Source organism: Galeopterus variegatus, unplaced genomic scaffold (assembly GCF_000696425.1).
Source record: "Galeopterus variegatus unplaced genomic scaffold, G_variegatus-3.0.2 Scaffold868, whole genome shotgun sequence".
Classification (NCBI taxonomy): Eukaryota; Metazoa; Chordata; class Mammalia; order Dermoptera; family Cynocephalidae; genus Galeopterus; species Galeopterus variegatus.
The window spans coordinates 4,059-21,912 of record NW_007726979.1 but is presented as its reverse complement, the minus strand read 5'-3'; positions in this window follow the sequence as shown (position 1 = coordinate 21,912).

Sequence of the window (17,854 nt, the reverse complement as noted above, 5' to 3'; positions counted from 1 at the left end):
CTAGTAACAATTCCTTCTCTCTACAACCCCAAAATGGTATTTTTATCTCCATTTTACAGATGAAGGAGACACAAGACCATACAGCTATGAAGGATAGAGCCAGACTAGAACTCCTGTCCACCTGAGCCCAGTAATTCCCCCTCCTTTCCACGCTGCCTGTGGAAATGTTTGACAGTCGGCGGAGAGGACATCTGTTAGCTACGCTTTGGTCAATCGCTGTAAATGTGTGGAGGGAAATCAGCATGTGGGACACTTCTTGTGAAATTTTTGCTGTAACATTAAGTTAAATCTCACCTTTGGGGAACACATAATGAAGGGCACAGAAAAGCTTTTAACTCCTTTAGATCCTGAACACATAGGAATGGAAATAACAACCAGTCATAATGACAGGCTAAAAGACTTGGCCTATTTTTAAAAATGGGGCTGCTTTATCCTGGAGATGGAAGGCTAAAAAGAGATGTAGCATTCTGTGATTCAAAAATTAAAAATTAGACTATAGGGACTTGCTGATATTTTAAATCACATGTGTCCTGGAATTGATGAATTGGCTTAATGTGCTCTAGTCTGATAGCAGAGATTTATGGGTTGAAGGTTTTGTTTTGTTTGTTGCTGCTGATTAGTATGTTAGAACTAGAAGGAGCCAAAACATTGTTAAGCTCCTAATTTTACAGAGGACAGTATTATGGGCCCAAACTCTCCATGCCTACTATCATTCCAAATCCTCTTCAATCCTAAGACTCCTTAACCAGGCATCATTTACTTGGTTTCCAAAACTACCACGTCATGTTGTCATCTCACTCCAGGGTGTGGTGGCCAGGGTCTCCACTGAAATCACCCTTAGACCACAGCTGCATCCAAAGGCCCTTAACTTCAGGCTTTAAGCCCTGCACTTTCCCCATCGCCCTGTTGTGCCTCTTTCCCAGCTCCCATCCCTGCACCATATTACAAGTGAAAAATATAGTCTCTTAACTGGTGAAGATAGAAATGAGACAAAATCACCGTCCATAAAGCGAATGAACAATTTTTAAATTTATTAATTAATTTTAATTGTGGTAAAAATCACATAACATAAAATTTACCATTTTGACCATTTTTAAATGTGCAGTTCAGTGGCATTAAGTACATTCACACTGTGATGCAACCATCACCACCATCCATCTCCAGAATTCTTTTTATCTTGCAAAACTCTGTACCCATTAAACAAAAACTCTCCACTTTCCTTCCCTGCAGCCCTGGCAACCACCATTCTACTTTCTGCCTCCATGAATTTGACCACTCTAGGAACCTCATATAAGTGGGATCCTACAGTATTTGTCCTTTTGTGACTGGCTTATTTCACTTAGCTTAATGTTCTCAAGGTTTATCCATGTTGTAGCCTGGATCAGAATTTCCCTCCTTTTTAAGGTTGAGTAATATTCTGTTGCATGTATATACCAGATCTTGTTTATCTATTCATGTGTCAGTGAACACTTGGGTCGCTTCTGCCTTTTGGTTATTAAGCTGATTTTTTCAGTCTTGCACTTGTACAGAAATTTTAAAGAAAGTTTAAAAATACTTTTATATATACAAGGGGTCTTCAAAAGGTTCATGGAAAATGCATATTATGAAAAAATTATGCATGGGTTGTAAAAATTTTTGCATCAAAATAAACTCATACTAACTTGTTATAACACGTCTGAATAAGATCTAGTTTGAGGCACTAAGAAAGATAAGACATCAGTTCAAAAAGAGCCCCTATCAGAGCAATATAAATTCTGCTAAAATTGGAATGAGAACAAACATCAAATTGATAGTGAATCTTGGGTGGAAGAATGCTGAAATCGCTGATGCTTTACGAAAAGTTTATGGGGACAAGGCTCCAAAGAAATCAGCAATTTACAAGTGGATAACTCATTTTAAGAAGGGATGAGATGATGTTGAAAATGAAGCCCACAGCAGTAGACCATCCACATCAATTTCTGAGGAGCAAATTAATCTTGTTCATGCCCTAATTGAAGAGGACCAATGACTAATAGCAGAAACAACAACCAACACCACAGACATCTCAACTGGTTCAGCTTACACAATTATGACTGAAAAATTAAAGTTGAACATACATTCTGCTTAATGGGTGCCAAAACTGTTGAAACCAGATCAGCTGCAGACAAGAGCAGAGATTTCAGTGGAAATTTAATTGGGATGAAGATCCTGAAGCATTTCTTTGAAGAATTGTAATAGGAGATGAAACATGGCTTTACTGGTACAATCCTGAAGACAAAGCACAATCAAAGCCATGGCTACCAAGAGGTGGAAGTGGTCCANAAGAGCAGAGATTTCAGTGGAAATTTAATTGGGATGAAGATCCTGAAGCATTTCTTTGAAGAATTGTAATAGGAGATGAAACATGGCTTTACTGGTACAATCCTGAAGACAAAGCACAATCAAAGCCATGGCTACCAAGAGGTGGAAGTGGTCCAGTCAAAGCAAAAGCTGACCTGTCAAGAGCAAAGGTCATGACAGCAGTTCTTGGGGATGCTCAAGGCATTTTACTTATTGACTTTCCAGAGGGCCAAGGAATGATAACGTCTACTTACTATGAGAGTGTTTTGAGAAAGTTAGCCATAGTTTTAGCAGAAAAACATCCCAGAAAGCTTCACCAGAGAGTTCTTCTCCACCATGGCAATGCTCCTGCTCATTCTTCTCATCAAACAAGGGCAATTTTGTGAGAGTTTCAGTGAGAAATCATTAGGCATCCACCTTCCAGTCCTGATTTGGCTCCTTCTGACTTCTGCTTATTTCCTCATTTTAAAAAATCTTTAAAGGGGACCCATTTTTCTTGTTTCCTATGCTTTTTTTTTTTTTTTTTTTAATTATAAAAGGCCATTGTTTTTCTTGTTTGTTTTTGGTAGCTGGCCAGTAGGGGGATCTGAACCCTTGACCTTGGTGTTACAAGGCTACAATCTAACTAACTGAGCTAACCGGCCATCACTGTTTCCCATCCTTAAAAACACTTTAAAGGGCACCATTTTTCTTCAGTTAATAATGTAAAAAAGACTGCATTAACATGGTTAAATCTCCAGGACCCTAAGTTCTTTAGGGATGGATTAAATGGTTGGTATCATTGCCTACAAACTGGCCAGTAGGGGGATCTGAACCCTTGACCTTGGTGTTACAAGGCTACAATCTAACTAACTGAGCTAACCGGCCATCACTGTTTCCCATCCTTAAAAACACTTTAAAGGGCACCATTTTTCTTCAGTTAATAATGTAAAAAAGACTGCATTAACATGGTTAAATCTCCAGGACCCTAAGTTCTTTAGGGATGGATTAAATGGTTGGTATCATTGCCTACAAAATTGTCTTGACCTTGATGGAGCTTATGTTGAAAAATAAAGTTTATACCTTTTATTTTTATCTTTTAATTCCATTTTTCTGCAAACTCTTTGAAGTTCCTCGTATGATCTCACTTTATTCTATGTGTCTTCTTCATTGCAGTGAGGGATAAATCCACAGGGTTATTATTTTACAAGTTATGAAAGAGAAGTCAGTCACAAAAGGTGCAAAACAACTATTCAAAGCACACCATTGCAATCAGTCCATTGAGGCTTATCAAAGGCAAGGAGGGCGAAGAGGCTCCCAGCTTTGTTTTCCAGGGCAGCCTGGTTATTGTGCTGCCCTTGCCATGCTGGGGAAGTCAATGCCAGGTTAGAGCAGCCAGGAGAAGGAAGGACTTGCCCTGGACTCTGGCATTTATAATCTGCTGCCTCAAGATTTGATCATAGAAAAATATAATAGGTTCAATGTTGATATAATATAAACTCACTTGTAATTTGTTTGTTAAATGTAACATTTGTAGAGTGCAGGATTAGGAAGATTTTTCCACCATGGCTATCCCCATCAGAGGGAAGTCTCTACAGAACTAATGATTAGAGAAAACCAGATGGTGAATGTGACAAGTATTTGATGAGTTCATCAACATTCATTCATTCGTCAACAAACATTTTTAAGGCCCTGGTAGGTAATTGCACTTTCACGTGAGTTCTTGCAAGAACCCTCTGAGGCAGGCCTGATTAGCCACGTTTTATAGGGTTAGTATCAGCCACAGTGCTGAGAACAGCACAACGCAAGGGCTCTGCAGCCAGCGGTCCTGGCCCGACTCCACCATGACCAGCTGGGCCACCTGCAGGTGGGACTTTACCACACTGAATGTCACTCTCCACATTTTTTAAATGAGGCCAATAAAACACCCACCTGCTAGGGCCGTTATGAAGATGGAAAGAGATAAAGTATGTATGCAGTTTAGTCTGATGCCTGGCAGACAGCTGGCATTCAATACCCATCACCCATTATTTCATATATGCATTCGTCTGAGTTTACCTGCCCAGCAACCCCATGAGGTATATAATCTAAACATGCCCATTATGTGGATAAGAATATAGAGGCTCAGAGAGGTTAAATAACAGAAGTGTAGGGTCAAAGCTGGTATCTAGTTCTGATTCCAGATCTTCTCCATATTACATCTGTCTGTGGAGCTGGAACCCCTGGACTGGAAGCCTTCAAGTGACAGCATGTTCTACCAAGAGTCCTAGGGTGGCTGCATGTGGCTCCCCTGACTGCAGCTGGAGGAGGTCAACAGAAGCCTTGCTCAGTGCTGGGAGCTGGTTTTAGCCACAGTGGCGTCCTTACTGTGGAGCTGCCTGGGTACAAAATGTACACTCCAACTCTTTTTGTTTGTTTGTTTTTGGTGGCTGGCTGGTGTCAAAGCCTGGACCTTGATGTTTTTACTTGGCAGTTGTCCAGTACCAGATCCAAACCCTTAACCTTGGTGTTGTAACACTGTGCTCTAACCAGCTGAGCTAACCGGCCAGCCCCTCCACTCCAACTCTTGATGAACAGCTGCGCCGGTGACCTGTCCCACACACTCATTTGCAAACTCTGCTCCTGTCTTCACCCCTTCCCTCCTGTTTCAGGCTCCCTCTGCCTCTTCTCTCCTCTCTTACCCGCTCTTCCCTCCCACCGCCAGCTTCTCACTCTCCACTTACCTCCAACCTTCTTTCTCTCTTCTCTAGCTTAATTTGGAATGGAACTAAATTATTCATTCTGTGTTTGTGAAACAAAGTGTTAAGTTTCCTGTTTTGAAGTTTTAAAAGCAAATGAATTGAATAGTTAAGCCGGGCTTTTAAAAAGCCTCAAAAATCAGTGGCTTGGATAGATGGAAGGCAAATCTAGCAACATGTTAATTGTAGAATCTAAGTGGTGGATGGATGGGTGTTCACTGCATAATTATTTCAACTTTTCCGTATGTTGGGAAATTTTTACAATTAAATGTTGGGGGTGGGTGGGAATCAGTGGCTTTATATCTGTGACTTTCAACTAATTTTTTTGTTGTACAGAGGGCTAGGAGAGTGGCATCAATATTAAAAAGATTTCTCCTCTGTCCTGGCAGAGAGCAATTGGGGATGTGGGGGTGGGGAGCTGTCAGTCTCCTTTGGCAAGAAAATCACTGGGGTTCACCCAGGGCTGGCAGTCAAGGGAGGCACCCTCAGACAAAGCCAGGCAGAAGCAGACACTCAGCTGTCAGCTTTTCTGGGAGGACCCGTTAGTCTCACCAGAAGCTTCAATCTCAGCAAAGAGAATGTGTGAACTGAGCTGACTTGAGCTTCCCAGGTTGTTTCACAAGATAAACAGCCATAGGCAGGTATCATTCACAGAACTCCATTTCGGTCTTCCCCATCTGTTGGTTCACATTACCCAGATCATGAAGCAGTGCCTCCAGCTGTGCAAGGCACAGAGCCGACCTGGTCTCTGGGACTGAAGGTCCTGCTGGAAGAGATGATGGTGGTGTATTTGGCCGGGGATGCTGGAAAAATTCGCAGTGTTTTCATCACTGCTGCTGCTACTGCTGGTGTTATCAGTTGAGCTGTTTCTGGGTGCTTTTTCTGAGCTGCACCTCCACTTAGCCTTATGAATTCTCTCCTGACTACAGCACTAGAGAGGAAGCTGCAGCAGTAATATATGCCTTGCTGGCTGGGGGAGGGTGCGCCATAGAGTCCCCTCCCTCTCCCATGTGCATGACATGAGAGATCTCAGAGGGACCTACTGGGCACTGCACAAAGAAACAAGCAGATTAACTACGCATGGCTTGTCAGAGCTTCAGATTAGAAACCACCTAAACAGCCATCCTAGGGGACTGGTTAGACAAATGATGGCACATCTCTGTGATAGAAGCCATGCAGCCCCCTTTTTAAAAAGGCAAGAAGATGTTTTAGGTATTAGATGAGGAATAATTTCCAAGCTATAGTGTTAATTAGAAATAAAAAGGAAGATCAGTACTGTGTGTGTAGTACGTGCCCATCTGTAGAATTTTATAAATATATACTTCTATGGTTATACATGCAAGAATATATTTGGTTGTCTTGGGGGATGAGGACTGTAGCAGGGATGAGATGAAGAACCATATTCACTAGACAGAATATACTTTTCATGTTATTTGACTTTTATAGCATGTATATTTTCTTTTTTTTTTTTTTTTCCTTTTTGTCTTTTTTTTACTGACCGGTAACGGGATCACAACCCTCGGTGTTGCGCCCGCACCACGCTCAGCCAGTGAGCGGGAACCGGTCTCCACATGGGATCCGAACCCTCGGCGGGAGCGCCGCCGTGCTCCCAAGCGGCGCACTCTCCAGTGCACCACCGGGCCGGCCCTATAGCGTGTATATTTTCTATTTTTTAAAAAGTTACATACCTAAAACAAGTAGAAACAAAACCAGACTCTCAATGCAATAGCATCACAACTGTAGTATTTGTGAGCCGCCCCATGCTTGCTTTTTTGACTAACATTTGAGTCTCAGATAATTTACTAAATATTGGGGCTGGAGGGTTGGAGACCAACTTATATCGGATAGTGAGGATCTGCTGGGGAGATCCTACCAGCCTGCAGTGGTATCTATTCTGGAAGCCCCAACATCACCACCACCAGTACCCCAGTGTAGGTTCCCTTGGGCATTTGCAGCTCTGATTTCTGATTTTAAGATAACTGGTTTGTTAAGAGTGGAGGAAAAGGAAGCCAGGAAAAGTTGGAGTTTGGAGTGGAAGGTGTGGCCACATTCATCAGTGTAGGTGTTTCCAGGAGTCTCCCTGGGGGTTAGCTGTGCAGCCCCCCTGACATTCCCTAGGGCTCTGGCCCCTGGGAACACTTGACCCCAAACTTTGATGACAAGCTGCCTGGGTTTTCCATCCTGGCTCCACCATTCACTGGATGTGGGAGTTGGGATAAGTTTTCTAAGCCTGTTTCTTCATCCAAAAGTAAGAGGGATGGTGAGGATGAGGAAAGAATAATGCTACTAATGTCATAAGGTCGTGGTTAAAATTAAGCTGTCAATACATGTCTGGCTAGCTCAGTAATATTGTGGATTCTGGAGCCAGACTGCCTGGGTTTTAATCACAGCTATACTATTTTCTAGTTTTGTGACTTTTGGAAAGTTACTTAATCTTCGTGCTTCAGTTTATTCATCTATAAAATGAACATCATAATAGTACCTCTGTCATAGGATTTTAATGAGACATAACAAGTTAATACTTGTAAAATGCTTAGAACAGTGCCTGCTACATAGAGATTTTTGAGGTAGATAAGGTCTTAGCTCAACCTTTTATTTGTAATGATGAGGAACGTGACCCAGAAGGGGACTGGCCCAAGAGGTTTCTATTGATTAATGACAGATCTAGGAGTAAAACCCAGTCTCCCAGACTCCAGTCTAGAATATTTTCCACTGTTTACTTCAGGCAAAAATCTTTTCCTACCTTGTGGTATAAAATTAGAAAGGCGTAAGGAAAACTCTGTTTTGGATCAATTAAAATGCTATTGGGTTCAAATTCAGTTGTGTGGTCATAGCCAAGTTTCCTAAACTCTCTAAACCTCCTCTTCCTTGGGAACAGGATGAGGATAACAACATGTACCTCATAATGTTGTTGTGGTAAGTAAGCTTATATATGTAAAAGGCCTGGCAAATAGCATTTCTCAATAAATGGTAATAACAGTAATGCTAATTTACAACAGGTGATGGTGTGGTTAGAATCAAGAATCCTACAGCTGTGGATAAACAGTTTTCATTCCTCTTTCTCAGGGGTTTGTAAACTAAATAATTATGATGTGGATAATTATTAACTAAACCGACTCATTTTGATAACAATTATTTTAAAACAAATTGGAAGTGTAAGCATAAACTCTCTGATATCAGGGCTAGGGAAGAGTTGGTTTTATGAGATGTGACTATGAAATGACATGGTACATAGATTGGTTTTTAAGTTGGGTAATAATGTTTCTGATCAAACGTAGTTGTGAGGGTTGGCTGGTTAGCTCACTTGGGAGAGCACAATGCTGGTAGATAACACCAAGGTCGAGGGTTCGGATCCCCTTACTGGCCTGCTGCAAAAAAAAAAAAGTGGATGTGGTGTCATCAGAGAAATGCAAATTAACACCACAACAAGAACCAACTGCTGTTCACTAGAAAGGCTAAAATTTGAAGACTTGACAGTATCAAGTGTTAGTAAGGATGGAGCATCTGGAGTCCTTATATACTGCCAATAGGAGTGCAGAATGGTAAAATCACTTTGGAAAACAGTTTGACAGTTTTGTATAAAGTTAACCATAATCTTTCTATATTAGTTATCTATTTCTGTGTAACAAATTATCCCCAAATTTAGTGGCTTAAAATAGCATTAATCATTTAATTTAAAACCTCTCCTGGTTTCTGTGGGTCAGAGATTGAGATAGGGCACACGTAGAGGATAGCTTGTCTTTGCTACACCGCATCTAGTGCACAGGTGGAAGACTCTGAAGGCTGGAGACAAATCACCTGAGACTTGTTCATTTATGCATCTAGTAGTTGATGCTGTTATCAGCTTGGGGGGTGGTGGTGTATCACCTGGAATGCCCCCACATGGCTTCTCCATATAGCCTGGGCTTTCTCACAACATAGAGCCTGGGTTCACAGGGCAAGCCTCCCAAGAGAGGAGACTGGAAGAAAGAGAAGGATAGAAGGAGACAGAGAAAGAGATCCTTGAAGGCGGGGATCACATATCACCCATCTTACCTCACAACATCTTCAGCCTTGTAAGCAATCTCATTGCTTTAACAAGTGAATTTCTCAAAATGAGTTTGTTAGCTTAAGGATTAATTAAGCTTGATGGTTAATTTTATGTATCAGCTTGGTTGGACCACAGTGCCCAGATATTTGGTAAAATGTTACCCTAAATGTCTCTGTGAGAGTGTTTTTGGGTGAGATTGATTTTTTTTTTTTGGCAGCTGACCAGTATGGGGATACAGGATCCGAACTCTTGACCCTGCTGTTACAAGGCCACACTCTAACCAGCTGATCTAACCCACCAGCCTGAGAGTACCATTTAAATCAGAGTTAAGCAGATTGCCCTCCATAACGTGGGTGGGCCTCCTCCAATCATTTGAAGGCCTGAATAGAACAAAAGACTCACCCCTTGCCCTCAGTCCCTCCCTGTCAGGCAAGAGGGAATTCTGGGAATTCTGCCAGCAGAGGTCCTTTAGACTTCAAACACAACATTGGCTGTTCCCTGGTTCTCCAATTGTCTCTTTCCTGGGTATCCAACCTGCCAGCCCACTCTGCAGATTTTGGACTTGTTAGCCTCCATAATCACAAGTCAATTCCTTAAAATAAATCTGTCTCTATAAATATACACATCCTATTGGTTCTGTTTCTCTTGAGAACCCTGACTAATATAGCCTGGTTTCCTAGTATCACTAAGACCATGTGCTTCTTGTCCAGAAGTTTCTGCCCTTGGTTCATAACTGCAAATGCGATTTTCATGTAGAATATTTCCTGCATTACTTCTTAATAATTGACAGTGTGCCCCTAACACACTGTATTTACACATTGGCTGTAAAGCCGTGTAGCAAGGTGGCAGTACTCAGTCATTTTCTGAGGAGAATGTGAACAGGAGCCATTACATGGCTCATCAGTAATCTGTTGCAAAGAAGCTGTGCTCATCAGTGCAGAAGAAAGTCTTTCATTACTGGAAAATGTGAATTGGCTCAAGTGAAACAGAGTTCTGTCAGCTTATGAAACTTAATTAGGTTTTTAAGTTTGTAAATTAGTTTAAGTAAAGACATTTAAAAATACCCAATTTCCAGTTTGAACTGATGGAAAATTAACTGCAAGAATGCAAAATTCTAGTGTGTTAAGAAATTATTTCATTTCTTAACTGTGTCTCCCAGCAAAGATTTGTGCTTTAAATTTTGTGTCAATTCTGCATCAAAGTTGCCTGAGTACCCTTTATATGAAAAACTCCAGAAAATTCTAAACTTACAGAATAAGAACATTCCCCAGAGAAGAGAAATTATACTGGGGAAAAAAAAAAATCAGTACGTGGCTTAAGTTTTTCACCCTTGCGGAGTTAAGAAAAACACTTAGGCATCAAGACAAAAGCTCCCTTGTTTAAGCACTTCCCCAGCTGCACTTCAACTAAATATATCCTGGGCAGAGTGTTTTCATTTCTCCACCCCCCTCCTGGGCCAATCACATGGTGACAAACTGCTCAGAGGCCCCTTGGGACTGGCACTGCAGAGGTACAGCCTTGGTTACAGGGCCTCGCGTTCCTTTCTGGCATGGGCCTGTTCGGGGCTGCCTGCCTTTCCCCAGAGGCTGCAGGGAGCCCAAGGCAGGCACAAAGCGGGCTCTGCTTGGAGCCAGGCCTTCATGGGTTAACTCAGCGGCCTCTGTCTGGAATTCAGGCACCACCTGGGCTGACAGCATGAATGAGTCATTGTTTCCCTCTGCGCAGGCTGAGGAGTGCTTCTTGGTGTCAATAACCGAGGCAGAGTAAAATTGTTTTTTCTCTTTCAACATAACCGATTTTCTAAAACTGAACACAGAACTGGGAATCTGGAGAGTGTGTTTCTTCTGCAGCAATGGTAGCCTAGGTTACCGCCTTTGAGTTGGTCTGCGAGGACAAAGGATTTAAATTTACTGTCTACAAACAGAAAGAGGCCTAACGCCAGAGCTTTCATTTACAGCTTGTGTTACAGTTCTATAAAACCAATAAAGCAAACTTAGTTTAAACCTCTAGTCTGTCTAAACCTGTGGTGTGACTACATAATACTGGATTTTAGTTATATCACTCACAATTTGTATAAATGAATATTTTGACTGATAATTTTCCCATAGCTAAATATGACATGTATTCACTGAAGTTCATACACAAATCTTCCACACCCCTATTTCTAAAGCAGCGTATTAGTAATCAGGCTCCACCTCCAATTTTCCTATATGCTGGCCCTTCCTTGTTTTCAGCTAATTTTACACTCCTTGGAAAACTGGAATGGTTGATGTCCCAGACCGTGGGCTCTTTTGTCTTGATTAAGCACATCTCAGTCCAAAAGCTAGAGCCAGAACTATAGAGACATTTTACTACCTTTCTACGAGTGTGTCACATACAACACATTTTGAACTCCTTTTTCTTTGGCCTCTTCCTTCTACTTAGCTACATTTTTAGATGCTTAAAGGAAAATACTCAAAAAGGAAAATGTGGCAAAAAGAAATGTGTAGAAAGGAAAGGAAAAAAAGTACTGTGTGGATTCAGAACCGAGGTTTTAATTCAAATCTGGGAGGTTAGCATGCAGCGGAGTACTTTCTTCATCAAATTAAGTAACAGCCCTGAACAGATTCCAAATCACTCTGACTTTAAACAGGGATGAGGACAGTTGATATTGAAGAAGAGAGAATGGACACGGGGCATGGAGATTAAATGGGCCACTTAATAAAATGGTAATAGATGCCTTTATTTCAATTGATATCAATCAGTCCATGTAACCTTTAAATTTCTGCAGTAACAGGAGACTGGTTTGGCTTTGGCTAGTTTGTGTGATTTACCTGGCTACTCTATCCCATGAATGGAAACTCATGCAGACTCTGAATTAGAAAGATTCAAAATAACAAGAAATATTTCCTTGCCTTTCAAATCTATGCTATAATTTAGCAAACTGAGTATCTCTCTCTGATCACCAGTAACCTTAAAATAAAGTCAGGTATCAAAATATTTGATTTGCATTACACTTCTTGAAGCTAGTGAAACCCTGCTATTATTATGTATTTCTCCATTTTTGTAGACAGGATACAACTATTGTAGCATGTTTGCAGAAATGGCAATACTCAAAGCTTCAAATTCTCACATTTAACCCCAAGTACATGTGTAGTTCTCCGAGTGAGCCCTTTTTACATCACATACCAGAAATCTATTTGCCAACGAGCTTCCTTAGCTTCTAAAGATTTTATGGTCCTTGTACCCAGCACATAATCAAGAATGATGGTTGAATTATCTGGAAGATTGTGACTTGAGACAAGCAGAAGGAACACAACACCACTATGTGCAATATGATTTGGGTCTTCCAACAGAGAATGGAAAAACATTTCTGGGCAGCTTCTAAGTTCTGAGAGAGGTGCTTTATTTCCATTTTCTCATATGTCAGCCACCTTCCCCACGTCCTTACTGAGTCTTTTCATCAAAACAAGGCTCTCGGGACTCTAACTTTGCTTTAAGTCCTTTCTAGAGGGTAATGAGTTCCTTCTGCTTTTCTCAAATCCAAAGTAAAGGCAATTTGCATAGCTGATTGTTCTTTCTCCAAGTGAACACAGCTCTTTCACCACCAGTTTATTTATTTATTTTTTTTCCTTTTTGTCTTTTTTACTGACCAGCAACGGGATCGCAACCCTTGGTGTTGCGCCCTCACCGCACTCAGCCAGTGAGCGGGAACCGGTCTCCACATGGGATCCGAACCCTCGGCGCGAGCGCCGCCACACTCCCAAGCGGCGCACTCTCCAGTGTGCCACCGGGCCGGCCCTCACCACCAGTTTTATAAACGTAAAATTCTGATGCATTCTTACCCTTGAGAATCCTTGTTGTATTTGTATACCTTTGAATTGTTTTAAGTGGATCTAAAAGGAAAACTGAAAAAAGTAAAAAAAAATAAAAATAAAAAATAGAAGGAAAGTTGGTAGTTCTTAAGGACAGGATACGTCAGAATCAACTCTGAGGCATTTCCTAACTGACCGCACCCCCAACCACTGCTGTAATACTTCTACAGATTTGGAAAAGACTAGTATGTCCAAGCAAAACAATAATTTAATGACTTTAAAATTCCCAGGCAAGGAGAAGGGGACTTGTTTTATTTCATGATATCATGGCATGTGTGGAGCAGAGAGGGACACTTGCCTTCACTTAATGTTATCATTCCACAGTCAGTAATGCCATCAAAGGACAGTGAACACTCAGTGTTCAGAAAGACTCCAGTCTATGAAACCAGATAAGATTTTTTTTTTTTTTTTGGTGGGGAGCGCTGGCCAGTAAGGGGATTCTTACCCTTGACCTTGGTGTTTTAACGCTGTGCTCTAACCAACTGAGCTAACCAGCCATCCCAAGGTTCTTATTCAAACAATGTAAAGCTAAGTTATGAGAATTTAGGGGGAACTAATAATTTAAAATTCTTCCTTGAAAATAAAACCTTTATTGAACAAATCTCTGGAATTAAAACAATGTTTGTAATTTCCAAAATATGGTTTTGTTACCTTGGTTGATTTTATGTGAGACGGAATATTGATACCCTACTATTTCACACGTGCATCAGTACTTATTGGTGTTTAGAGAGCAAAGATAGTATTTAGACACTCATTTTGATATGTAAGCATTGATAGCAACAGGACTAACAATTTTCTCTTGTTTGTAAGTTTAGCCAAACAGTTCTTAGTTCTACCTAGCAAACATTGTCTATCATACATAAGGTGCTGTGGATAATGCTCTGAAACACGAATTACCTGCGTGAAGTGAACTTTTTCTGGGTGCATTCTATGTCTTTGGAGTCATTGAGGACAAAAAGCATATTCATGAACTCAGCTCACTGGTTTTTGCTAAGATAGTGGCTATAGGAATTTGAGTATTGTATGCACACTTAACCAAAATGCAGCAAATGTTAGAAAAGATGTTCAGGGTGAAATTAAAGGATGGGCTAAAGGTGGTAATTTGAGGAGTCTCTTTAAGTGAAAGGTTTGGGATATTAACCTTTTGCTGAACTTGTTTTTCCTTCCTTCTTTCTACTCCTCCCTCCTCAGTTTTGAGTATCTACCTTAAGGGTCAAAAACTCAAATATGCATAGAGGCCAGGAATATAACTTCATAAGCAAAGTGGGCGGACTTAAGAAAAAAGGAGACAGACACATTTTATGTGCCTAATAAACACAGAGGCAACTCTTCATTTCCACTAGGAAATGGGCTCCCTCCCATTATTCTTGAAAAATGCTCTGGTCTTGTCTCTTCAGTCTTTTCTCTTTTTTGTATAGTGAGAAATATTTTACTCCAAGAAAAATATTGGTGCAGACTCAATGTAAATGACACCTCATACTTTGCCTCAATGGGGCAGTAATGGGAACAGCACAGGCTGTGGCAAAGTGGATTGCTCATGTCCCACCGACAGTGGCAGCCACAATTCTGCACCAGGCACCTGCTGCCAAGTGGAAGCGGGCCCAGGATGGCCATATCTTATTCTTCAAGAGAAACCAAAGACCCTGATTTGTATGTGAACACATTTTAAAATGTGGACTCAAATTAAAAAACAAACAAAACAACAAATTTAAAGGGTCAAACAAAACAGTTTGGTGGTCTGGACTAAGTCTGTAGGTCACCAGTTTGACATCTCAGATCTACTCAGGTAGGTACCCTACTGTGAGGTGCTGGGAATACAAAGATAAAAAAATAAGATCTTCAGGGCCGGCCCGGTGGCGCACAGCGATAGTGCGCTGCTTGGGAAGTGCGGTGGTGCTTCCGCCCGAGGGTTCGGATCCCACATACAGACCGGTTCCCGCTCACTGGCTGAGCGAGGCGCGGGAGCAACACCGAGGGTTGCGATCCCGTTGCCGGTCCCGGTCCGGTGCGGGGGCGACACTGAGGGTTGCGATCCGTTGCCGGACATGGAAAAAGACAAAAAAATAAATAAATAAAAATAAGATCTTTGAACATAAAATAAGAAGTTTATGGACTGGAAGATTAAACGTGACTACACACATGTAACTCTGTGAGTGCTGTAATAAGGGAAATTACCAAGTGGTCTGGTAGCCCAGGGGAGACCAAATGAAGCAGGAGAGTGAGCAGGGAGGTGGGTCAGGGAAGGATTCCACAAGGAAAGGATAGCTGAGCCATCTTGCTTGTGAAGCCAAGCAAGCAGAAACGGTGGAGGAAGGTGGTCTCCCCAGGTATCAGCACATGCAAATACACGTAGCCAGAAGCAGCCTGACTTTTTTGATAAAGAAGCTAAGGTAGGATTCTAGAAGCAAGGGCGTCTGAAGATCAGGAGGTCAGTGGAGAGAAGAGGGCCTTCCTGCTAGGCATCTCCAAGGCTGTGCATGGAAGAGGGAGGACTGAAGAGTGGAGACACAACTAAAAAGAACATCAAAGCCAGTTGCCCGTTTGGCATTTCTTGAACACATTCTCTTGATCTGGTGCAGCGTGCTGCATCACTTCAGCATCTGCTAGAAATTAGGTTTAATTTCAAAGACATCAGGAAGTAAGAATTTGAATCAAAATAAAGAATTTAACCCTCTGCATATGGTAACACACTTCTGGCTTCCTAATATTTGACTCATTATTTTGTCCATGCAAAGGGTGGGCCAGTGAGGTAAAAATTTAATGCATGCAGACTCTTTGATTGAAAGAGCTGGAGTCTGTATCTTGTGTCAGGTTAAATACAAATCTAATAAGTAAATATCCCAATACAGAAAGGGGAAAAGATTCTCCTCCCTCCCTTTTTTTCAGCATTTATTTTAGAAAACTTATAATTTTAAATTCTTTCTCTACCCCTTTGAGAAGTATGTAAATCTTCTTAAAAGCTAAACAGGCCTCCTGCCAGCTTTACAACCCAGGAATGTCTTTCTTAATGACCTGGAAGCTGTCTCTTTGAAATGTAATTAGCACAGAAGGTAGCGTCCCTATTTCCCAGTTTCTGTGGGAAGGTAGAAGTCTAACTCCACTGGGTGCACTGCGCCAAGTTGCAAACCTAATTCCTGTTATAAAAGTATGTTTATTTTTCCTTTGGCTTAAGATAATTTGCTAACAGATTATCAGCTACCAATTACCAGGTGAATTTTGGATGAACAATGTGTAACAAATAGTGCTGTCAAGTCCTCCTACTTGGGGAAAAGATATCTGCCTAGGTATGTAAAAGGGTGAAATTTTTTCTTTGCAATCTCTTAGCTGATTGCCTGTAAAGCACATCACATTTCGGTTTAATGCTTACTCAATAATAAAACTGTTTTATTTTTCACCTACTTTTGTGGAGAGGTTTTTCGGATTGGCAGGAGATTCTGTTTTTAATTATATTTCTCCAACACCTGCCACAACGGTTGGTTAGGTTTGGGTCTTTCCGCTAAGAGATAAGCATCTAAATGCCCTGGCCACTAATACCTGATACAGATGTAAAAAGTCTGTTCACAACAAAGAGAGGCATATTGCAGGGAAGGAGACTTTCACATTCCTCCTTGAAAGTGCTGCAATTAGAAAATATGATGCACTCCCTGCAGTATTTAGAGGGACGGTGTAGCACAACGGCAGCCTAGTGAAAGCTCTCCTCAGACTGCCTCGGTTTGAATTCCGGTTCCACCATCCAAGTACTCGCTGTGACACTTTAGGAAAGTACTTAACCTCCTGGAGCCTTAGTTTCTTTATCTGTAAAATGGGGGTACCTACCATAAGCACAGTGCTTGGCATAGTGAAAAGCCACAGTAGATGTTATCAGTATTATTTAGCAACATTATTTGAAGATGTGTTACAGGCAGAAACACTTCTGAGATACAAAGATGGATAAAACAAAGTTTCTATCCCCAAAGGAATTTACAATCTAATAAAAATTATAATAGTACCAGAAGATCGGATCTGGGCATAAAACAACTTTCCAAGAAAAAGAAAAAATAGACAAATCAACAGGTGTTTTTAAAAGGATAGTGTACGCAGCCAGGGGCTTCATTATCCTCGCTGATCCACGTAATGATATGGCTTTTATAGTTAAGCTACATAGTCCAGTTTAAATCTCAAGATTTCTTCCTGAGCTAGTTGAACAGGAAAAACCAGAATTCTTATTATTAGAAACGACGAATGGATCACCAACATTGAAGCCAAAGGCCCTGCCACAGGAAGGCTGAGTCCTTGGCTTATGCACCTTGCGGCATTCCCCTGGTTTTTCTCCCACTCAGACAGCCTAACTGAAAGGATTTTCGTAAAGTGATAACAGCAAATAAATATTGTCATCCAGCACGCTTAAAACGAGCCATACAGCTCTTGCTTTCTGCTAACCTCAAGGGTGTGCAACTGGCGTCGTTCCTGACGCATTAAAGCAGGACTGGGAAGCCATCTTAGAAACACGGGAGCCCCGGGCGCCGGGGGTGGGGGGCAGTATCCAGGCAACGGAGGCGCGCGCCGCTCCGCGCAGCCGCAGTCCGCCGCGCCCAGCCGCCTGCCGCTTGGACGGGGCTGGTGGGGGCAGTGGAAAATTACCGCTGTTCCTCTTAAAGGCGCCTGCTCGTTTCCTGCCCGAAGCCCTTGCGCTAATCCGCCTGGTGTGCAGCTCTTGGGAATCCAAAAATGTGAAGCGGGGTGTCCATTTTATCTTCCTAGGGAAAGTAAAATCCAGTTACAAGTCAATTCCTAGGGTAGCACGAGTCTGTAACTTGGCAAATAATGTCGGAATCAATAAGGTCCCTCACAACCAAGTCAAGAAAAAAACCAAAAATACAAACCAAAACAAGCCAAACACACACACACACACCCTAAGATGTCGACTCTGGCGCAGAAAGAGAGCTACTGAACAC